This window comes from Carettochelys insculpta, chromosome 2 (assembly GCF_033958435.1).
Source record: "Carettochelys insculpta isolate YL-2023 chromosome 2, ASM3395843v1, whole genome shotgun sequence".
NCBI lineage: Eukaryota > Metazoa > Chordata > Testudines > Carettochelyidae > Carettochelys > Carettochelys insculpta.
Window position 1 is genome coordinate 200,151,986 of NC_134138.1, and position 23,751 is coordinate 200,175,736.

Sequence of the window (23,751 nt, forward strand, 5' to 3'; positions counted from 1 at the left end):
GGAGCGGGCTGCCCCAGAGCCCCGGCGGATCCCTACAACACTCAGACCCAGGACCGCCCTGCATCTCCTGTATTGCCACCGCCTGACTACCCTAACGACGTGGTCATGGACGATTGGCCGGAGCCCCCACAGGTGGACGACCCAGAGGAGACCGACCTAGGAGGACCCCTCGACCAGATGGACTGGGACCTGCCGCCAACAGAGGGTGAGGTAGGAAGTGGCCCGGGGAACGTCGCTCACGAACCAGTGGCAGTGTGTTGCGGTCTGGATCCCCACTGCCGGGGTTGCACGTGAGCGACCCCCAGGGCCCCGGGCTGGGTCGCACTGGAGTGGGAGGGCCTGCGACCCCCTACCCCCCTCCCTGACAGGGCCAGCCCCCGCTGAGCCTGTCTGTAGACCCTTGTGTTGCTGCCCCGCCCCAAACTGAGGGCTGGGCTGGTGTTTTCCCTTGTGTTGCTGCCCCGCCCCAAACTGAGGGCTGGGCCGGTGTTTATCCTTGTGTTGCTGCCCTGCCCCAAACTGAGGGCTGGGCCGGTGCTTAACTCTTGTGAACTGCTGCCCCGCCCCAAACTGAGGGCTGGGCCCAGAACTATATAACTCTTGTGAACTGCTGCCCCGCCCTGGATTGAGGGCTGGGGCCTGTACGGGGGTAGCGGTGAGCCGCTGACTTCCCGAACTGAGTGCGGGCTGGTGCCCTAACCCCCTCTTTTGTTGCCGCCCGCCCTAGACCAAGGGGCTGGGCGTCACGGGACGTGTTACACCCTCCATGCAATAACTCTTCAAACTCTCCCCTCCCTCCTCCACCCTGCATGATCCTGTTTCCAGTGAGGACCCACATGGTTAGAACAGCATGAAATTTCAGATGTAAACACCTGAAACCATGAAACTGACCAATTTGGAAAAACCTCTTGACCATGAAATTGGCGAGAATGCAGGTGAATTTGATACGGCCTTATCCATAACCTCTTCAATGGAAGTTGTGGGAAATGGTCTGCCAGAACCTTTTGTCCATGTTGGACTTTAGGGTCATTGGTGAATCCCCAAGTGCAGCCTTTCTCCAACTGGGGCTCCCAACCCAAATGAGGCTCACAAGGTGAGTGTAGGCAGGGTCACAAGTAGGGTCACTAGGGCTACGTCTACACGTGAAGTCTACATCGAAATAGCTTATTTCGATGTAGCAACATCGAAATAGGCTATTTCGATGAATAACGTCTACACGTCCTCCAGGGCTGGCAATGTCGATGTTCAACTTCGACGTTGCGCGGCACCACATCGAAATAGGCGCTGCGAGGGAATGTCTACACGCCAAAGTAGCACACATCGAAATAAGGGTGCCAGGCACAGCTGCAGACAGGGTCACAGGGCGGACTCAACAGCAAGCCGCTCCCTTAAAGGGCCCCTCCCAGACACAGTTGCACTAAACAACACAAGATACACAGAGCCGACAACTGGTTGCAGACCCTGTGCCTGCAGCATGGATCCCCAGCTGCCGCAGCAGCAGCCAGAAGCCCTGGGCTAAGGGCTGCTGCCCACGGTGACCATAGAGCCCCACAGGGGCTGGAGAGAGAGCATCTCTCAACCCCCCAGCTGATGGCCGCCATGGAGGACCCGGCAATTTCGACGTTGCGGGACACGGATCGTCTACACGGTCCCTACTTCGACGTTGAACGTCGAAGTAGGGCGCTATTCCGATCCCCTCATGAGGTTAGCAACTTCAACGTCTCGCCGCCTAACGTCAAAGTTAACTTCGAAATAGCGCCCGACGCGTGTAGCCGCGACGGGCGCTATTTTGAAGTTAGTGCTGCTACTTCGAAGTAGCGTGCACGTGTAGACACAGCTTAGATGTCCAGGTTTTCCCAGACATGACCTCTTTTTGGACCTCAAATCTTTCCACGGGGAGATTCTGGCTATATTAGAAAATGCCTGTGATTTTTTCCTGCCTACCAAGCTGGCTGGCTGGAGAGCAGCAGCTGCTGTCTGGGCACCCAGTTTGGATGGCAGCATCCCTGCCAGCAGCAGCACGGAAGGGAGGGTGCCATGTTATGGTATTGCCACTCTTCCTTCTGCACTGCTGATGGTGGTGGCACTGCCTTTGGGTCTGGGTGGAAGCAGAGCATTGGTCACTGGCAGGTCACCCAGTTCAGAAGTCAGTGCTATCACTTGTAACAGCAGAAAACAAAGGTTGGAATATATGGCAATGCCTCCCTTCCTTCTGCACGGCTGCTGCTGGTGGGGCTGCCTTCTGAGCTGGGTGGCTGGAGAGCAGTGGCTGCTGGCCACGTGCCCAGCTCAGATGGTAGCATTACTACTAGCAGCAGCCCAGAAAGAAGGAGACACGGTATGATATCGTCACTCTTACTTCTGTGCCACTGCTGGTGGTGGCACTGGCTTTTTGAGCTGGCTGTCCTGCACGTGGCCACTAGTCTTCCACCGCCCTGCTCAGAAGTCAGTGCTGCCACCAGAGCGGTGCAGAAGGGAGTGCAGCACAATATGGTATTGCAACGCTTCCTTCTGCACCGCAGCTGGTGGCAGTACTGCCTTCCAAGTTGGGTGGCCAGAGAGTGGATGCCACTGCCCAGGTGCCTACCTCAGAGCGCTGAGCCACTGCCAACAGCAGCACAGAAGGAAGGGTGGCACTCTCTGGTATCGACACTCTTCCTTGTAACCACTTTCAGTCAGGGTTTTTTTTTCACATGGCAGAAGACTGCAGCGCAGGAACTTACAGAAGTGCTCAGGACTGGCCCCTCTCTGCTCCCATGGACGTCAAAGTGATTTGAATGGCCAGCGCCGAAGGCTTTTGAAAAAACTTCAGTGTAAGACTTGGGGCAGGGGTCAGCAACCTGTGGCTCCTGAGCCGCATGCAGCCCTTTAACGCTGCTGACTCCTCTTGTGGCGCCCTGCGCTGCCCTCGCTGAAATAATGGAACTAAAATGAATTGGTTTAACAGCTGGTGTTGAACCAGTTCAATCGAGTTCCATTATTTCAGCAGGGGCAGCGCAGAGAGCTGCCTGTGCGGCACATGGGGGAAGTGAGCAGGGGGAGGGTGGCCAAGTCTGCCCCTGCCAGAGCTGCCCAGTTGCCTAAGGAGGAAGAGGCGGGGTGGGGAGGAGGCCTGGGATCACAGCTTTCCTCCCCGTGGGGCCAGCGCCTCCTCCCAGGCAGCGTGGCACCCCACAGCTCCTCCTCACTCCACAGCAGCTGCTGGAGCCCGATGTGTCCAGCGGTGTGAGCTCAGCTACCTCAGGACCTGGCCCAGATCCCTGCCTGGCCCTGGGACCTGGGGAGTCTGGCACTGGTGCCACTGGGCGGGGAGTGGCTGGGAAAGTTGCAGGCACTTTCTGGTCTGGGAAGTTTGGGGGGTACCCAGAGTTGGGAGAGGGAGAGCAGGGAGGAGACCCAGAGCACACGTGTGGGGAGAGCAGAGGGTGGGCAACGAAGAGCCAGATTCAGTGGGCAGGTTGAGGCAAGGTGGCTGAGGGGAGAGACTGTCTAGGAATGACTGCAGCAGAAAGGGATCTAGGGGTTATAGTGGACCACAAGCTAAATAAGAGTCAACAGGGTGATGCTGTTGCAAAAACAGCAAACATGATTCTGGGATGCATTAACAGGTGTGTTGTTAACAAGACAAGAGAAGTCATTCTCCTGCTCTACTCTGCGCTGGTTAGGCCTCAGCTGGAGTATTGTGTCCAGTTCTGGGCACCGCAGTTCAAGAAAGATGTGGAGAAACTAGAGAGGGTCCAGAAAACAGCAACAAGAATAATTAAAGGTCTAGAGAATGTGACCTATGAAGAAAGGCTGAAAGAATTGGGCTTATTTAGTTTGGAAAAGAGAAGATTGAGGGGTGACATGATAGCGGTTTTCAGGTAGCTAAAAGGGTGTCATAAGGAGGAGGGAGAAAACTTGTTCTTCTTGGCCTCTGAGGATAGAACAAGAGGCAATGGACTTAAACTGCGGCACGGGAGGTTGAGGTTGGACATTAGAAAAAGGTTCCTAACTGTCCGGGCCGTCAAACAGTGGAATAAATTGCCAAGGGAGGTTGTGGAATCTCCATTGCTGGAGATATTTAAGAAGAGGTTAGATAGATGTCTATCAGGGATGGTTTAGCCTGTACTTGGTCCTGCCATGAGGGCAGGGGGCTGGACTCGATGGCCTCTTGAGGTCCCTTCTGGTCCTAGTATTCTGATTCTATGATTACGTGGGCCGGGTCAGTTATGGGATTGTTTTCATGGGAGTTATGCTCCCCATGGCGAGTGTGATATTACACAGTTCTCTCTGCTCAGCAAGGAAACTGTCATAGGGCTTAAATATTCAGGGTGTATAAAGGAAACACTATTGATGTAATACACTTAGACTTCGGTAAGGCCTTGCTATTAAAAATCTAGAAAGATAAACCAGTCACATGGCACACATTCAATAGATTAGAAGCTGTGTAACTGGTGGGGTGTTCTGAGCTCCTCAACGTGTGTGACTCGTGAGCTGGGTAGGGCTGCTATTTAATATAGATATTATCTCCATCACAAAGTGCCCTTAAATCTGGCTTCCCCTGAGACCTGAGCTTTGAGCACAAGGGCAGGATGTCCACTGCGACACTGCCTCTCCCTTTTGGAAGGGGCATGTAAATGCAGTGGATTGAAAATGCTAATGAGGCGCTGCTATGAATATTCAGTGATCCATTTGCATAACGGCAGCCACTGGCCATGCCAAAAGTGCTGCTGTCAAAATGCAAAGTAGCCATGTTGAGGGCGTTCCTTTGAATGGAAGCCCCTCTCGCAAAAGCACGCTTCTTCCTGAAAACAATTAGGTGACGTACTGGGTGCTTGAGAGCTGATCGCCAGGATGTGTGAGCGGAAAGGATCACATAACCCTTCTGTTTCCATGATCCACACCCGCTGTCCCTTTCATCCTAACATTTGGCAATAAAACCGGAGATTCTTTTCACGGCCAACCAAACTCAGTGTTGTGATGCTCCCTGGGAGCTGGTCCTGTGGTCGCTCAGACAAGCAGGGGTGCGCTGTTCCTTTGGGGCAGACCTGGAATTTCTGTGGGCGTTCAGTGGAGAAGGGCCTGAATGTGGCAAGAGAATGCATCAAAAGGGACTCCTGGAGTGAGGTGCTCTGCTGTTGTTACCCTTTTGGGCAGAGGAAGGAATTCAGCCTCTAAGGCCACAATCTGGCCTCAAGCCCCACTCTGCCAAACTCCCTGCGTGACCTAATCCCACCACTTCCAGCTCTGTGCAGTGGGGATGAACCATCCCCATCTCCCCGGTGATTTCAGGTGGATTATTTAGTATTCCAAAGGACGGAGAGAGGCTCATCTGCACAGCCTTTGGTGGGGGTTCCATCCCACCTCCTGCCCACTCAATCCATTTGTTCTCTGCCCCACCCAGGGGCTCGACAATCTCAACAGCCACCTGTGGAGACTGGAATATTGCCACTCCCTGTGGTTCCCCCCCAGCATGAACACAAGCACCTTCTCTCGGCACCCTACCAACAAGGCACAGCCCACCCCAATCCACCCCAGCCCTGCCTGGGAGGGAGGGAGGGAGGACGGACATGCACTAGCAGCAACGAGAAACCAGTTCGGGCAGCAGTTGAGATGCAGCACCAGACCCCAAGCTTGAGGAAACCACCACGCTGGAGGCACCGGTGATGCCACCGGGAGGGTTCTGCCTGTCTCCTCTCCCAGGGCTGGGATCACCTCGCTTTTGGCAGACTAACGAGGGCCCTGACTGGCCAGCGCTTGGGCTGGAGTCTCCCCGTGTACTCAAAGAAATGGTGTTGGTGAGTCAGCAGCAATCTAAGTTGCTCCCACAGGGGGCGCTGTGCTGCCAGGGGTGTCCTCCTACGGATGGGAGGGGTGACAGAGCCCTATGTCTAGGGTGCTCTGAGGTCCAGCTGTTAAAGGGACTGTCGCATGTTTAAGTCCTCTGGCAGGTGTCCCTACTTTTAAAAAATGGGAAATTGGCCTGTATTTTCCGTCTCTTCCCTTTCACCTGTACTGGTGGGTCCTGTTGCGGGCTGGATCCTTGCTCACCAGCCACCAACGGTGTGGGAGGGGAGAAGCCCATAGCCGATGATGCGGGGGCGAGGATGCAAGGCAGGTGGTTGGGCAAAGCTGCTGGTCCATCAGTGCTGTCCCTGCTGCAAGCCCACCCTAGGCCTAGTCCTGCTCCCAGGGATTTTGGGGCTGCTCCATCCCCTAGGCACCCTCCCCTGCTGAGCCATCTCTCTGGCTGGGTTGGCTGAAGCCCCTGTAGACAGGTTTCCTCATCCCTGGTGCTCAGTGCATTCTGGGGGCTTAACTCCTTCCTGCCCATGCTGTAGCCAAGGGACAGGAGGCAGCGGGGTTATGTCAGTGGCCAGCAGCATCTTGGCGGTACTAGCTGCCTTCCTCCACTCTGAGGGTGAAGCTGTACTTAGGAGAAGATCGACCATGGGAACAGTGATCTTCCGAAGTTTGATTTTGCTGCCTCTGATTTTGGCAGCAAAATCGACCTCTCTGGGCTCAGCCCTCAACCGCTGTACTCCAGGCTACTGCGCAGAGTAAGGGATGTCAGCGTGAGCTGAAGAGCCCTGGACTACAGTAGGGAAGACAGTCGATTCTCATACAGCGACTCTAGCTATGCTACCAGCATAGCTAGAACTGCGTATCGGCAATGGACTAGTGTAGCATTGCCCATAGTCTCTGAAGCAAAAGGAAGCCATTGTGGCTGGGCGACCTCCCTCTGCTGGGAACACTACAGTGAAGGCAGAGAACTGTGGTGTTCTAGGAGGGAGAGAGAGACACACACACACAAACCTCCAGCTGAGAGGGTGATAGCTGGAAGGCTGCAAGTCTGAGAGGTGTGCCCTTGTTGGACTGCTGAGGGGAGCTGACCTACTAGGAACGGGCCATAACCGTTGATGTGGGGGCTACTCCAAGAATTTGGTAAGTGGTAGAGCGACCTTATCTCCCTGTCCCAAATATAGGACAGGGGGATATGCAGGGGAGGGGGTGGCTCCTCCAAGCCCCGGGGAGCTGGGAAAGAGGTAGCAGCTGCCAGCCCTTCCCTGGAGCCCTGGGAAAGAGGCAGTCACTGGCGACCCCCCCGCCCCCAGGAAGCCACAGCTGCCAGCCTCACTGGGATCCCTGGGGAAGTGGCAGTTGCCCACACTCCCCAGGCTTCCCTGAGGCTGGGGTGGCGGGGTGCAAATACAGGACAATGCGTCCCTTTAAAAAAATAAGTCGGGACCGTTCTGCCCAATACGGGATGGATTGGCATCGTACGTGTGGTCAAGGGCTGCACCTTTCTATTTTATTAATGGAGGTGGTGCAGGATGTGGGATGGAAGTTGGAGCTAGGAGGGAGCTCTGGGTAGGGGCTTCAGGTGCAGGAGGGGTATGGAGTCTCGGAAGGAGTTTGGGTAAAGGAAGGGGTTTGGGTGGTGTCAGGGATCCATCCCCACTCTGGTGCTCTGAGTGCAGAAAGTGGGGTCCTGCAAAATCTTTAAAACACCTTGCTATACGCAAGATTTACTTTGAAACTTTCCGGGGTCACAGATCCTCTGGACCCTGGAAGGTTACTGCCACCACCTGAGTGGAAAAAGACTCCCCAACCCAGGAAGACACACTCCAGACATCTTCCTGTTCCCCAAGCTCTTAACCCTCCCTCAAGAGAGAGCTTAGATGTGAGAACCGTAATTTAGTAGCTGACCTTTCCATCTAGGGCATGCACGTATACAGACTCTTCTTATGACGCAGGATCAGACCGATTGCTTAAAAACAGCGATTAATTCACAAAACAAGAGAATAGTAAATGATGGGTTGTATGCAAAGAAAAATATTTCCCTGGGATTTAGCTTAAAAGTTACAGGGGGAAAATCTCAAGTCAAACAACAACCCAAAAGAGAAAAACAGAACAACCAGTCCAACCAGATTCAAAATAACCATAACCGGATGACGTCTAGCTATACATTTCCCTTTTACTTACACCTCTATGGCTGGTTTTGCTATGGTCAAGATATTTTTGATTTTTATTTCAATTGCCTAAGAGACATATTTTCCCCTGGACTTTTGCTCTGCTGTTTTGCAGACAAAAATCCCCTGAAAGCTCCAATTGTTCTCAGCTTAAACAAGGTAATTTCACTCCCATTGGCTCACCTGTACTCAAGTTACACCAAGAGAGATTAACCCCATCCCTGCACTCTTTCATGACAGGTGGTGAGCTGGGGCAGGAAGTTGAGTGGAGGGAGGCTATGCGGTGCCAGGTGCAGGCTCTGGCAGGGAGGGGCTTATCTTAGGTGGCTCCCAGCCAGCAGCCCAGCAAGTCCCTCAAGCAGGCTCCCTGCCTGCCACACCCCTGCACACTGCTCAAGCAGCCAGCTGCTGGGGCCAGCGTGCGTATCTCTGTGAGACACATGTCCCTTGAGGGGAGAGGGCAGCGGGTTTCCGCAGGCTGCATGTGCCTGCTAGCAGCGCCCAGGCAACTCTGCTGACTGGTTTCCAGCCAATGGGAACCGAGCTGATTGTGCTGGGGGCGGTGGCAGCACTTGGTGACCCTCCTCCCTTGTGGGGGCGCAGCAGACAGGGTTCCTGCTCGAGGGTTTGGCTGGACTGCAGGGCATTACTGGCTCAGAGTATTGTAGTGAGATGTAGCTGAATGTTTAGCAGAAAGGACATGGCCCATTAGCCCATTTTACCCATCCAAGCTCTACGCCATGGTTTCCCAAACTGGGTGGCGTGCCCCCCCGGTGGCATGGAAAATTCCAGGAGGGGTGCAGGATGACCCAGCCCCTGCCCCCATCATGCCTCCCACCCCAAGGAAGAGCAGGCCTTTGCTTCCCGCTCTTAGCCCCTGCCGTTTTACGTGGCTGAACCGGCACAGCTGCTATAAAAAGCAGACAGCTGGCAAAGACTCACGTGGAACTAGTTGCCTCCCGCAAAGGTGAGTGAGTGTGGGTTGTGGGGGAGGAGAAGGAGGAGGGGGTTAGATGGGGGGGCTGGGGGAGCCTGGCTCGAGTGATGGGGTTAGGGATGGAATAAGAGTGGGGGGCTGGTGGTGCCTGGCTTTGTGGGAGGGGAGTGGCTTGCAGGTCTCGGGCAGCTGGCTGGCTAGCGGGACTCGTGGGGCTTGGGTGGCTGGCCCCAGCATCGCAGGGCTCAGGCAGCTTGGGCTGGCAGTTGGCCCCTGCAGCGCGGGGCTCAGGCTGGTGGATGGGTGGGCAGGTGGCTGGCCTCAACATCGTGGGTCTTGGGCAGCTGGCCCCAGCAGCGTGGGTGGCTGGCCCCAGCAGCACAGGGCTTGGGTGGCTTGGGCTGGTGGGCGGGTGGCTGGCCCCAGCAGCGCAGGGCTCAGGAGGCTCAGGCTGGTGGGCAGGTGTCCCCAGCAATGTGGTGCTGGTGTGGCTGGGGATGGCGGGCAGGCGGCTGGTTCTGCAAGTGTGGTGCTTGGGCGTGTGGTGGGCAAGCAGGTGACTGGCCCTGGCAGCATGGGGGGACAGGTGGGTGGCTCTGGCAGTGCAGGTCTAAGGCAGGTGGGTGGCTGGTGTGGGCAGCTCTGGTGGCTGGCATGGGGCTCAGGCTGCTGGCCAGCTGGGGCTACACCAGATATCTGCAAGGGGCCAAGAAAAACTACTTGTGCTTATTTTTAATTGTAAATAACATTTTTATATCAAGTTTTTGTGTCTATTTTAAATTATGAATGGAACCAGTTGTTAAAAGGGGGGTTGGATGATGGTAAAGAAGAGGTGGGGGGCGTGAGGGTTTCTCACGAATCAAAAGCGGGGCATGATGCTGAAGAGTTTGGGAACCCCCAGCTCTGCACTGGGGTGGTGGCAGAGGGAGGAGGGAGCCTGATCTGTTTTGCTAATGTAACCCCAGAGGTCCTGAGACCACAGACAAGGGAGAGTAAGGTCTCTGCTTTACAGTCTTACCTGAGCGCAAGAGGGCTTTTAGCTAATGCTGTAGAGGCTCATGACTTTGTCCCCTAAGGTCACAGGTTCATTCCTTCCTGCTGATGACCTGGGTCTGTCCTCCAGCAGCTAATGACAAAAATTCTGAAGCTGAATACGCTGAAACACTGGGCTGTTTGGAATGCAGAAGAAAACTTTGCAAGTGTGACCCAGCTCTGACATAACATTACTTCTGCTCCTTCTAGCTTTCTCGCTCCATTTTGCCGTCATCCGTGCTAAGAAAGGCTGCAGTAGCAAGGCATTCAATGCAACTCCACAGGCTATTATTTAGCAAAAAGTTGAGGCCCACTACAGACAGATGTCATAGATACCTAAAAATAAAAGAGAAATTCTAAGATTTTCTAAGCAGCTAATTTGCAAGCAATGGCTGATAGGCAGTGATTTATGTGGCATGGATTCAGGCCTCAAAAATCCATTCAAGCTTTTAATTATCTTGGTGGATGTGGGAAGCTGCATTGGAAGGCCCCCAAACTCATTATAACCACTCTTATTTCCAAATGAAAAAGAATAATTCAGCTTTCTTCTCCTAGAAGCAAAAATGGTTCTCTGTTCTCTGTAGGGTTCTTTGAAGTCTGTGTCACCCATTGACTGCCTTAGCCACCCCAGGCAATTAACCGATTCAACTTCACAGTGAAAGAAACAGACCAACAAAGCGTAGTTTGAAAAATCAACAACATATTGCTCTCTTTTCTTTGTAGCTTTCCCTTGATGCCGCCGTGAGGCTGATTGTCAGAGGAGAGGGCTGATCCTGTGGCACGAGACAGACTGTGGTTGGGTCTAGGCTAGAAGTTTTGCTGGTGCAGCAACATGGGCTTTTTCGGTGTTACTGCTATGCCAGCAAAAGCCTCAGTACAGAAACAGTGGTGCTGGCATAAAACTCTCTTTGCCAAGAGAACTTGGGGCACATCTCTACTTACTGGAAGATCAATGCGCTGGCAGCTGAGCTTCTGGAGTTTGATTTAGTGTAGCTGGTGGGACACTGCTAAATCAAATGATCGGGGTGCCTCTGCCGAGCCCAGTACTTCTTCTCACAATCACTGGGAGTAAGGGAAGTTAAAAGGAGAGTTTCTCCTGTCAACCTCCTGCTGTGGTGCAGGAGCCAAAAAGGGATTTAAGATATTTCACCTCCGGCTACGCAGTTCTCGTAGCTGTAGTTGCTTCAATTTTTCCCCCCAGTGTAGACCTCTCCTTACTTTGCTCAGGAAATTGGGACAAGCTCTATGGGCAAAAGTTTTTGTTGTTGTTGTTTCTGGTATAAGCCGTGTCTGTCCTAGGAGGAGTTTGCCAGTACAGCTGTGCTGGCTGTCCTGAAAGTAGGGACATCGTCTGGTATTCAGGTGTCTGACTATCTGTCGCCTCGCACCTTGGTTAGACATTTCCATCAGTGCAAACAGTCTGTAAAACAGCATTGTACACTCTTTGCACTGGTTTAAACCACTTCACAACACTGGGGAGTCAGGACAGGAATACTTGTGGTCTAATGTCTGGCTCTGCCCCAGGTTTGCTGTGTGACCTGGGTCTCGGGTTAGCAAAGGCACACAGAAAATCAGTGGGGCTGGAGAGCCTAATTCCACTTTGTGTCTTTGAAAGTTCCCTCCCAGATATTCAGCTTTGTGATTTTAACATTCAAAGCTGTCTTTGCTGGGCTTGGCATGCTGACTGTACGCGCCTGCTAATGTGGTACAGCAATGCTCATGAGAGTGCAGTCTGCCCTAAGCTTTAGAAAGGTTTCTGCTTGTTTGGCTGACTCAGGGGTAGGGGACCCACAGCCTACAGGCCAGATCCGGCTCACAGCTCACACTGATCAAGTCCATGGCATGGCCCCATGCTGTGTAGGAAGCCGTGAACCTCGGTGCCCCCCCTGCAGACCTGGAGCAGGAGCAGTGGCTGGCCCAACAGCAGAGGGAAGTCCAGTGCTCCCTCACTCACCACATGGGCTGCAGCATGAGCAGAGCTCTGGTGCCCTCAGTCGAGTGGGTGTGAGGTGAGTGTGTCTTTTTATTTGTGCTTCTCATTTGTGCCTGGCTCCAGACTGATTGTTCTGTTGGACAGCGGCCCTTGATGGAAAACTGGTTCCCCACCTCTGGGCTATCCCTTACTTATGCCTCTCTGCTTTTGGATTGTCCCCTGTGTGCACCTGTCACCAAGCACACAGAGCAGATCCTTCCTCACCTGCTCCCCAGTGGCCTCTCATTGCCACTTTGTTGGTTGTCTTCTCTCCTCCTGTGAACTGGCTGCTCAGGAACTCAGTCATGTGAAATGTGCAGCTGGGTACAGCACTTTTGCTGAAGTTTGGTATGCTTTATGGACCATCCCTATGGAACTGGCTATGGATACACCCAGTTGAGTGTTACCTAAATGACTCAAAACCCTTACAGTATAGGGTAAATCCTTCCGCAGAACATGTAAAGCTCCTTGTAGAGTTGGGTAGAGAATTCTACACCAGCTGTAGAATTCTGCTGGTTGCTTTAGAACATTATAGGAAGAATATCATCCCTGGTACGGTCCATCAGACTCTTTCATAAGGGTGTGAAATCAGTCACTAGCGAGCTTCAAAGGCAAAAATTAATTTCAGCCCCATTTCTAAACCCGCCTGTCGATGGCGACAACTGACCCTCACTTCTCCCACTCCCAGCAGTTACAATGCTGACACGAACGAAGGGTCCTGTGGCACCTCACAGACTAACAGAAACGTTTTGAGCATGAGCTTTCGTGAGCACAGACTCACTTCACCAGATGCTGGTCTTGGAAATCTGCAGGGCCAGGTATAAATAAGCCAGAGCAGGGGTGGGGATAACAAGGTTAGCTCAGTCATAACACGGCTACCCCTCCGAACCCTGACAGGGTTATCTCATAAACGAAAGGCCTGTCCTGTCTGCCTCTTCATCCATCACTGTTTCCAGGTGGTTCTCTGGAAAGAGATCACTTTCCAAATGCTCATAAAAACCTGCTTTTCTCTTACTTGGGTAAGCTGGGGAGGGAGCGCCCCACACACTCAAGACCTAAATAAACCTTGGGGCTGGATTGCAGCAGAGCAAAAATCCTGCTTACCAAATGCCCCCCTCTGTCTGCGAGATTATGGACACCTGAGCCTTTGCTCCAGCTTCGCTACTTGCTGGTGAGAGGCAGGGCAGTGACATAAGCCGCACCCTTTCCAAGGGTTGTTACAACTTATTTCCCCTGCCACAGAAAAGGAAAGCGAGTGAGGAATATGGCGCCTCCTGGAAGACTGCAGCTCACACACCACCGCTCTCACTCCAGGCTGTGCCTAAAGGCAAATAGAGCTCCCAGTGAACCACGGCTGCCAAGCAGCATCTGCCGACAGCTCCAAGCTGTGAGTCTGATAATGCCATTTCTGAGTGGCTCAGAGCTTGGAAACAGCTTGGACCCTATCGCTCAAGAGCAGGGTGTGAGAGGCGACTTACCCCTGCAAAGCCAGGCTGCCTCCAGGAAAGCAGACATCAATTCTATGAGAGCTGGTCTGAAGGTGTCAGGAAACTTGCTTTACGGTATCCTGAGTGAGAAGGGGCTAGTGGAGGGCTAGCGGTGGTCAGGAAATGACTGTTTTCTGTATGACTTGCCTTCTGTACACCCGGCGTGGACTCTAAGCTGCTGAGGGATTTGTGAGATAGATTCAGTGCAGCAACTTCAGAGCACCTTGGGTTTGCAAAGTGCATGAATCAGGCTACATCGCCAATGGGCCCAGCGACCCTTCTAAGTTTCACTTCAACGGCTGTGAGGGTCACCTCAAGCTTGCAGCTCCCTGGTCTGGCATGGTCAGGACCTGAGAGTCCCCAGACAAGAGAATTTGCCAGAGAAGGGGAGGTCCAGGGCTTCTGTCCCCATGCAGCTCCCTCCCTCCGTCCCATGGGACTCTGGCCCCAGCCTGGGCTCCCCGGGGCTACCATGGGGCTCCAGCCACTGCTCCTCCGGTTACTGCGGGGAAGCCAGGGGACTCTGGCTGTGCCCTTGGGCCCCTCAGGGCAGATGGTGGGGGGCTTCTGCTCTTCACCAGCTGTCACAAGGCAAGCAGGGGTTCTAGTTCCCAGCCCCACTGTTGTGGGGCAGGCGAGCGTTCTGGCCCCACTGCTACAGGGCTCCTGCACCAGACACTGCCCCTCTAGGTCCTCTCTTGTCCTGCCGGACCACAGCTGTTGCTGGACAAGAAAGTACCAGATTTGAGAGGTGCAGGTGGCGTTCCTGGTTCCATTTTCACCTGATTGTATCAGAATTGGGGCCTGTTTCCACATGCACAGAAGCCAACAGGAGCATTGCCAATGGACCACAATGGCAGGATGGTAGGAGCTGCTGGCTTTAGTGGTGGGAGTTTCAAAGCTCCTAGGTGACTTAGGAGTGCAAGATTTATTTGGCCCTGATTCTCTGCTGCCTGGCACATTGTCAGGCCTGCCAATGGGGGGACATAATGGTGGTAATTGCCCTGGGGCCCAGCAATTCAAAAAGGCCTGGAGGTCACTGCTGGGCAGCAGCCCGAGTCCTAAGCCCTTTAAATTGCCAACAGAACACCACCGACAGCTGGCTGCCCACAGCCACACTCTTTCTGCCTGGGGCCCCACCTCTTCCAGGAGTACGCGCCATCTCTCCCACACCTTTACCCAGGGGCCTGGTGAGGCTGTCAGCCCTGCTGCACATTGTGTAGCCATTCACGCTGGGCCAAAAGGCATGATAAAATGATGCCACATCAGAATGGGTCTGGGCATTGGGGAACTGGGAATTGTTTCCTTGGCTTGATAACTATGGGCCATTGCATTCCACCCACTTGTTACCGTTTCATGTGGGGGTAAGACAGGCTCTCACAAGCGGAGTAGGGAAGCCCAATTAGCATAATTGTCCCTTCTCAAGACCTCACGGGTGTCCCGTTGTGTGAATGTGGGGGTTAGGACACGTGGCTGCTAGGTCAGTGGTTAGAACAGAAGGTTGGCTGTTCCTCATAGCATCATCCACTTCCAAACCGATGGAGATGCTGGTTGAATTCCCAATGACACTCAGTGCTACTCTGTGGAGGTAGCCACCAGGTAAGCCCGCACCCTTTTAGTGGTACTGTGGATGGAGGAGTGACTGGCATAGTGATGGTTTCAGCAGCTCTGCCACCAGAGCCTCTCAATGCTCTAGGCACTGCTGACCTTTCCCAGCAGCTGTTCCAGCTGGAAATGGTGCTAGGAATTGTGGGATAGGTTTGCTCAAGGCAAGGCAGAGCAACTGCAGCTGTGTGGATATGGGGCTGAACTGCAGCAGTTCAGGCCACGAATCAGCATGACTCACGTGGATTTGCTGAAGGATGGTCAGAGAGTCTGAATATACTCGCCAAGAGAAGCTAGTGAATAAACTGCTGAAGTGCGATGTCTTTCCTCGCTTTAGGGTTTGTAATTAAGCAGAGGCCTCTCATCCTGGGTCTGAACCAATGTGCCCATTCTGCTCGCTGGAGCACGGCGCGGCAGGCCGAGGTTAAGAAAAGTTGTTCTACCTTCACGTTTCAGGTGACGTCCCAATGCAAGTCTTTCACTGTGCTGCCTCTGCAGCTTTGCTGGCCTCTGGGCTATTATATATCAACCTGGGGGCCAATCTCTGAACCTCCCTGGGTAGCACCTTTGCAGAAATCTTTATTTTTCTCTTTCGCTGTATTTTGTCTGGTTTTTATGCCGCAAACCCAAGTCAAACCCTCCTAACAACACAAGCTCTCAAAATACTGGGAATACTGTTCTAGGAGCACAGACCATAGGGTCTGCCAGATAAGTGGAACCCAATGATCCCTCAAGTCTGCCCACTTGCTTGCAGCAGAGGTCAGAGCCTAGTGCCAGCAGCAGACTCTTTAGCTGTCAGGCATGCATGGCGTGTGGTTATTTGCATGCAGAGGGAATCCAGAAAGACTGCCTGGATCACCTGGCACGTCAATCACAATTCACAGTGCCATTGCTCCCTGCAGAATAACTGTGTTCTCCTAGCAGGAATCATTCCGACAGGAAATTGCATATAAATAGAAATATTTCAGCTGAAAAACAAGTAAAGTAAACGAGCCCAAAAGGAAATGAATTGGGAAGCAAAGAGATGCAGCTCGGCTAAAATAATACTGCAGCCAACTGCACCTGTATTTGCCTTCCTCCTCTCCCCAGTGAGAAGGGTATGGAACTGCCAGCTCTCTGTACAGACGGCGATCAAAGCCAGGGCTGCAGCACCCACAAGGGACCTGTATATCTAGGGCACAGTGAAGGGGAGGGATTTCCAAAGACCCAAGCTCTCCTCCCTGCCCCCCAAGCGCCTCACCAGAGCTAGAAGTTTGTGTCAGCTGCCCCTCCAACATGGACCAGTCTGAGGGGTGTTGTGACCCCATGTACCTGCTTGCTCTCCCCACCTGCTTTTCCAGTCTGTCTCGTGCCCTTAAGCCCTGGGCAACCCCAGGCCCTGGGAAGAAGCAGAGCAGGGGGCACTGGGAAAGCCCAATCTCTGGGACAGTGGGAAGACTCGATCCAGGCTTTTGGTGCTTCTTGGCAAAGCGGAGCTGCAGAAGTAAGGTGGGGGGGCTGGCGTGGGGCTCCCAGAACTGCTTGGCCCTTGGTGTGGGAGGTGCTCACCAACCTGACCACCTCTCTCAGGGAGAGCTGGGAGTGGGGCAGGGAGATTGCTTGGCTGGGTGTAGAGGGGAGGGCTGGGTGAGGGGCAATGGGTGAGGAGATGGCTGTGGGGTGGAAAACCTGGGTCTGGGTGCTGGGACAGTGTGAGTAGTGTGTGGGGCTGAGTATAAGGGAGAGAGCTTGTGGGAGGGTGCAGGCCAGGGGAGGGAAAACTCTGGATCCACTTGTTAAGAACATTCTCCCTCCATCCCAGTAGTGTCTGAGCCCTGTGCTTGGTTTTTCTTTTTTTTCTGTTGACCCCTTTCCAGAGGTCTCAGCATGAGAAAAAAAAAATGTTTGCAGGAAACAATTCAATGAAAGGGACAATTCCTCTGATACCCTGGGGTCCCTCAGCCATTGGAAGTTCATGCATCATGCTGGTGAATATTACCATATTGTCTTGAAGCGGCGAGCTGAAACCAGAAGCAGCAAAGTGTGTGATGCGACATTGCCATGTGTTGTGTCGAAAGGACCCACCTTGCTGCCAGCCATTCTGAACAGTTGTTGACTGTGGAAGCATTAGGTATGTACTATCATGGTAACCTTGGCATCTCCCAAGAGTGGCTTGATGCCTTGCTTTGCTTGCTCGGCCCGAGGACACTCTACAACCATTAGCCGGTTTGTTAGTTTGGGTATTGATGTTTGGCCAACGGGCCTAATTTGTTATCAAACCTTTCATTTTAATGTCCCACCCAGCTTTGAGGGTCTAAATGCAGCTTTCCCAGGTCCGCAAGGGTGGCTTCCTCAGATTGACAGCTCAAACCCTCTGGTAGGCATCCATCGCTAATAGCTCGCTATCAAATCATGGGGAGAATATGTCTGCATTGGGCTTGCCATCCTTTTTCAGGTGTCTTATAGAGCTGTGCTAAACGGGGATCATTCCCATTGCTTTCTTCAGCCTCACACAGCTTATTAGTAAGGCATCACTTTCAAATCTGTTACAAATACATCTCTGGGCCTGACCTGCAGGTGAATTCTCTAGTACCCAGCAAGAGGGAGGGCAACCTATTGGCAGTTGAAGAATATGGTGTATTTACTTTATGTTGAGGGTAAACCCTACTCCTTGCCACTAAACTATGTTTAACTCTTAGGGATATTTTTTAACGTTATCTTTATGGTTGTACTCTCAGTTTGTAGGTGTTTGTACGTGGACAAACTCTCAATTGTACTCATAGATATGAAACCATCCACCCATGCAAATAGGGGTGCCTCAAAGTTGTGGAACAGATCCTAAGCTAGCGCAGGCTCCACTGAAGTCAATGAAGGCATTGTAGCTATGTGTGCACTAGAGAGTTTTGTGGACAAAACTCACGTCCACACTAAAAATGCGTTCTGTCAACATACTGTCTACAGAAGCTGGCACTTTAGTCGACAGCCCTCTGCCTCTCCCACGTGAAGCAGAACACCTTTCTCAACTAAATTTGTTGCCAAACAGCAATGTGGATGCTCTCAGAAGCCCTCTGTCGACAGACAAGGCTTTTGGGTCATCGCGGAGCCCTGGCTGCTGAGCTTGCGGTCGGCCATTCTGTTGAGACAAAGCGGATCGGCAGAGCAATATGCTTTCGTGTGTGGCTGCAGTCTGTCAGCAGAAGTTTCGTCGGAAGAAAACTTCTGTCAACAGACCACTCTGGTGTAAATGCAGCCCATGAGTTACACCAGCATGGCTGCTGGAACTTGGGCGGACAGAAGGTACTGCCTCATGCTTCAAGCTTGGAGTGACTCCCATCATAAACAGGGTTTACAGCGTGGTTCAATGACTCTCTGCAGCCCTGTTATAAAAATTGTTCCAATGTCCATGTACATCACCTAAAGGTCTGACCCACATGTGCATGTTTTAGAGGCTGGCTCGGTCACGTCAGGATTTGTACACCCAGTTGCCTTTTTGCGTATGCAAAAGTAGGGCTTTCCTAACATTTGAGTGCATGGAAACCTACTGAATGTTAAGGAAAGGAGCACATCGTGGAGGTGGCGGAAGGGTGTCCAATGTATTTATTTCTGGCATAGGAATGTTGTAAAGGTTAGGTCTCAGTCCCGCTTCTAAGTGGCAAAATTCTTCTAGACATAAATAGCAGTTTCAGGCCCTAAGTGCCTTAACAATGTTTGGGGGTGCACAGCCTCCCCACTAGATGGCAGTATAGGCAAGCATCATTCCCTTCCATTTAAGGCATCCAGTGCCACAAAAACACCCCAAACACTTTGCTAATAAAAATAATGTGATGTGCCAGTAAAAAATATAAATCCTGCCATATCAGTAATGAAGCCAAGAGGCAAAAGGTGAGTTGGAGCAGGCAGGGCTCAGTGCTTGATATAGTTGATTTACTTGGCTAGGTTGGCTGATGCTAACAGGCGGGATATAAATCATGCTGCATGAGCTCAAGTCAGACTTGTTCTTTGTGTATCTGACCTTTAATTCACCTCTTTTTGTAGTTATTATTTGGCATTTGAATAGCAGTGAGGGATCTTAGGAGACACTTTATACACATGCACACACACAGCCACGATGGAATTAAAAATCTCAAAGCCTGGAAGGGCTAAATGAAGTGAGAGACACGGTAACCTTCACTTATAAATGTTCGTTCAGTCTTACAAGTCAGGCCAATGAGGCAGCATGGTCATTAGGACACTCACCTATGACCTTAGAACTGGGCAGTAGACTGAGGTTCAAGGAACCTGGGTTTTAATCCTGGCTGTGCCTCAGTACTAGTGCACTGGGTAGCTTTGGCCATGTCATTTCCCATCTGTTTCCCCTGCTGCCTAGCATGCACGGCTGGATGGGAAGCTGCTTTCTCATCCCAGGAGAGATTTTGACATTTCAAATTTTCCTTCCCAAATTGGGACCTTCAATTAAAAATGGTGAACAAATTTTGCAAACCAAAAATCCAGAAAAGGCATTTGGTCCAACTCAATAAAATTGTTCAATTTGATTTCAACCTACCGGCCCCCGCTTTATCTGTGGAAAGTCATTAACCTCTGAAAACAAAAAGTCATTGTGCTCAACCCCGATCTTCCTGTTCAACAATCTCAAACCTTCTTTTTAAACCAAATACGTTTCCATTTGAGTTTAATTTGAACCTGAAACTATTTCACAAACCATTTTAGTTTCAACATAGCATCTTTTGGTGAAACGAAAAAAAATTAATTAAAATATTTGCAACTGGCTCTACGCACCATCTCAGTTAGAGCCTTTTGATGCTACTGCAATATAATTTAATAATGTGTCTTGCCTTTGTTCATGTCACAGTTTGCTCACTGTGGGAGTAGTATGTAATAATAATAAGATGCCTGTGGGGGGACTAGGGTGCCAAACATACAGTCATATGCCATGTAAAAGGGCCCCTCTGTGGAAGCATAAAGGGAGGAAATAGGACATGGGGGTCTCTTGCCCTTATAGTATGTTGGATTTACTGCCATGGTGTCCTCACAGGTCTTTGGCTCTGTCAGTGACGATAACCAGAAGGCTGCTTGCGTGTAAGTGAATGTGTGTGTGCGTGCGTGTGTGCATGTGTGTTCAATGAAGCAGACACACTGACCCCAGCCGAGGCTTCCCAAAAACATAGATTGGGTAAGGACTGAAGGCACCCAGCCAGGGTTTATTGCCAAGCAAGGAACAAACAACAGTTGTCAAATATAGTATACTGTACTGATACACTGTACAGATGTACCTGCAGCAATAAAATTCTGAGTGGGAATTCCACTGCCCCCTAGGTCAGACAAAGATGGTCCCCCCAAGACATCATGTTATATACAGTTACAAAGAAAGCACACTTTACTGCTGATGTTTCAGGTTACAACCTTCTGGTGCTTCTTAGATACCACCCATCACCTTGTACCTCCTGGTTTGGTTAGATCATCTCTATCCCTCATACTGTCATTTTAGACCCTTTCCTGAACCTGGGTCTGTATCTGTAAGCAGTATCAAGATCTTTTTTAATGAGCTGGTGAGACCTTGTGATTTCAACTTACAACAATTATTGGTCTGCACCTGGGCCGATTACCAATGAGTGTTTTGTACTCTCAGCCCTGTCTGTGCCACGTTCTGTTAGCAGAGGCCTGCCTCTTGCTCACAGATTAGCTTTGCTTGGAGCCATGTTTTGTCCATTGTTGCTAGGCCTTGGGCCTCACACCAGGCCTGTGCTGCATGGGCTTAGGCCTTCCATCTTACTTCAACCCTCATTGCAACAACATAGGAAACAGGCTCATCACAAGCTCAGCAAAATCCACTCCTTCCCCATAAAGCCCAAGGGTCTGGAATTCCTGTGGAGCACCTTTGTGCCAGAGGCCTGGCATGTTGGGCTGCTGTATCCATCACAGCCATCTGAACTGAGATGGGAGGCTGGCAGGCACACCCTTTCCACAGGGAACAGGGTGTGTGGGGTGGAGGGCACACTTGTGTGTCCACTGGGTCTGTTGACCTCTCTTCCCCACTGTGCAGAGTGTAAACAGTGTTGAGAACCTTGCCCCATTCCTCTGCACCTTGGGGATGTAGCTGCCAGCCCTCTGGTCATGCCCCCAGGCCCCTCCACCCTCACTCATACCCCAGGGCTGAAGTGCAGCTGACAGATAGATCACCCCCAGGTCACCTCGCCTGCCATGAGGACCCAGAGGTGGCTCACTGGCATGAGGTTGTCAGCCTTCAGATTGCGGTGGTGTTCTCATCTCTCTGTGAACCACCTGGGGCTGGGGTAGCAGCAAGAAGCAAGGGAGCTGGAAGCTGAACCTTCACCTCTACCTCCCCCTAGTGGGGAAGGATAGCTCAGGGGGTTGAGTATTGGCCTGCTAAACTCAGGGTTGTGAGCTCAATCCTTGAGGGGACCATTTAGGGATGGGGCAAATAGATATCAGGAATGGTGCTTGGTCCTGCCAAGAGGGCAGGAGACTGGACTAGATGACTCCCAAGGTCCCTTCCAGTTCTAGGAAATGCGTGAGTGTCTCCCTCCCTTTGGCTCCTCCCTTGCCTGATGGGGGCAGGAGATCTGGTAGCCAGGAGCTGTGCTTAATGTAAGGGTTACCCTTTCCCCTCCTGCCATGACATTTCAGGGCAGGAGGTGGGATGTGGCTGGGGGAAGGGCTACTGTAGAGGGCTGTGGCTGGAGGGAAGGAGGCAGAGGTTGAGTATCTTGTCAGGGAGGACAGCTAAGAATGTGTGTAACTGAGGAGGGGGAGGTATTTTGGGGGGTGAGGTGAGGTGAGGTGAGGTGAGGTGAGGGGAGGGACTGATGGGCACCAGGGTATAAGATCAGGGTGTGGGACTGAAGAGGGGGAGACTTCTGGAGAGCAGGCAAGCAGTGTAGGAGCAATGGGGGGTGTGCAGAAAGGGCAGTCTCACCTGGTGAACTCAGGCAGCTGCCTGAGGGAGCTGGCAGAGAAGAGAGCTGCTCCACCTGACAGCCCAGGCTGGGAGCTGTGCTGACTGAGAATCAAATCCCAGCAGGGCTCTATGACTGCAGGGAGCATTTCAACAGGCTGAGGGCAAAATCCTGTGTACACGTGCCACCTGCCTTGCTGACCAGGCATGCCTGTGAAGAGAGCTGCCTTTCTGAAGGGGAGGCAGAAATAAGGCCTCAGTGAAACAGAGCTTATCAAATGCTTTGAGTTCCTGAGCTGACGAAAGACGCTCTGGTACTCACACCAAAGCGTTGTGGGGGTTTTTTTGATTGTTTTTTATCAGACTGTATAAGAAGTTTCGTCCCATGTATGGAACTGTATGACACAGGCCTTTGTTATGTCATTATGAGGAGCAAAAATAATACTCTAAAAATAAGCAAAGGATTTCTTCTCAGGCATCTCTGCAGCTAGTTACCATTTGCTTTCACTAGTCTGATTGAGCTCCAAGATAAATACAATCCTGCAGTGTATTTCCTACGGTCTGTGCTGCCGTTTCTTTAGCTTTGCTTTACCTGTGCTTTGTGGCGAACTAAATGCAGCCCCCAGTGCTTAAGAAATCAGGCAGGGCTTTTATTGTGAAAAGAGCCTCTTCAAAATAACTGGCACCCCTCTCCTTCTCTTCTCCCCTCCCCAAAGGGAGGTGGGTCTGGGCTGCTACACACTTTAAAACTAGCAGCTGAAATTTGCCTGTTGTACACTGTGGAAATGCACTAGCTGCTGAAGTGCCTTTGGGCCCACAGTACCAGATTATATTCCTCACACTCACGTACCTATCCAGCACACGGCTAAGAGCGACTCCAGCAAGGAAAATGTAACACACATCGGAGCCATCTGTAAAGTTTGATGACAACGTACCAGCAAGGATTTATGAAAACTAACCACTCTTTGGAATAATGATCAGAAGGTACAAATTGCAAAGAGCACCCGCAGAGCAATATACGTTGGTTAGGATAGGCACCCTGGAGTGACCGCATCTGGCTGTAATTGAAAAAAAACAGAGAGAAAACTGGAGAAAGGAGACATGATGATTAGTAGCTGAATTTTTTTCTAGTGGTTTCTTTTGCAAACCCAGGGCAAAAGCCCTGCAAATGGACTGTGCTTCAGATCGACAAGGGTTAGTTTCTGAAAAGGACAAGACTACAGCGTGCAGTGTCTTCTGCAGGGTGAGAATAGAGAAGTTGGCTAAAGAAGAGGAGGAGCCCCTCTCCCTGCATTGCAAAGCTATGGTACGATTTACATGCTTTACTGCAAAGTTCTTGGTATAAAAAGATGGGTAAACTCTTAAGAAGCATTAGCCATTCAGGGTAGTCATAGAATCAGCCCAACAGGTTGTCAAAGAAACTTGAGATTGGACCTGTTCAGATGTTTTGGTGTACCGGTAAGCAAACAAGAATCTCATCTGCCCTCTATTAAATAAGTGTCAGAATTAATCCTTTACAGTACTATGGACGGACAATCAAAAAGCTGCCGACACACTTTGAAATACAGTTCCTCAGAGGTCAGTGGCTAATGCAAGTCCGGTATGTTTGGTTATTCAGAAGCATGCTTGTGTCCATTTGTTCTGTCCCTCTGCTAAGTGACCCTAGGAAATAGGCAGCATCTGAGCAGAGACTTTAAAAAAAAAGAGTTTATAAAGAAATGCACTATGCAATCTCTAGTGACAGAGAAATAATGAACTGAATCATTGGCATACACAGGCTCAGAGGGGATGGACAGTGACTGTGGATGGTGACTAGTGGAACTCTGCTACCCTCATCATCAGTCTGTACAAATTGATTATAGGAGTGGAAG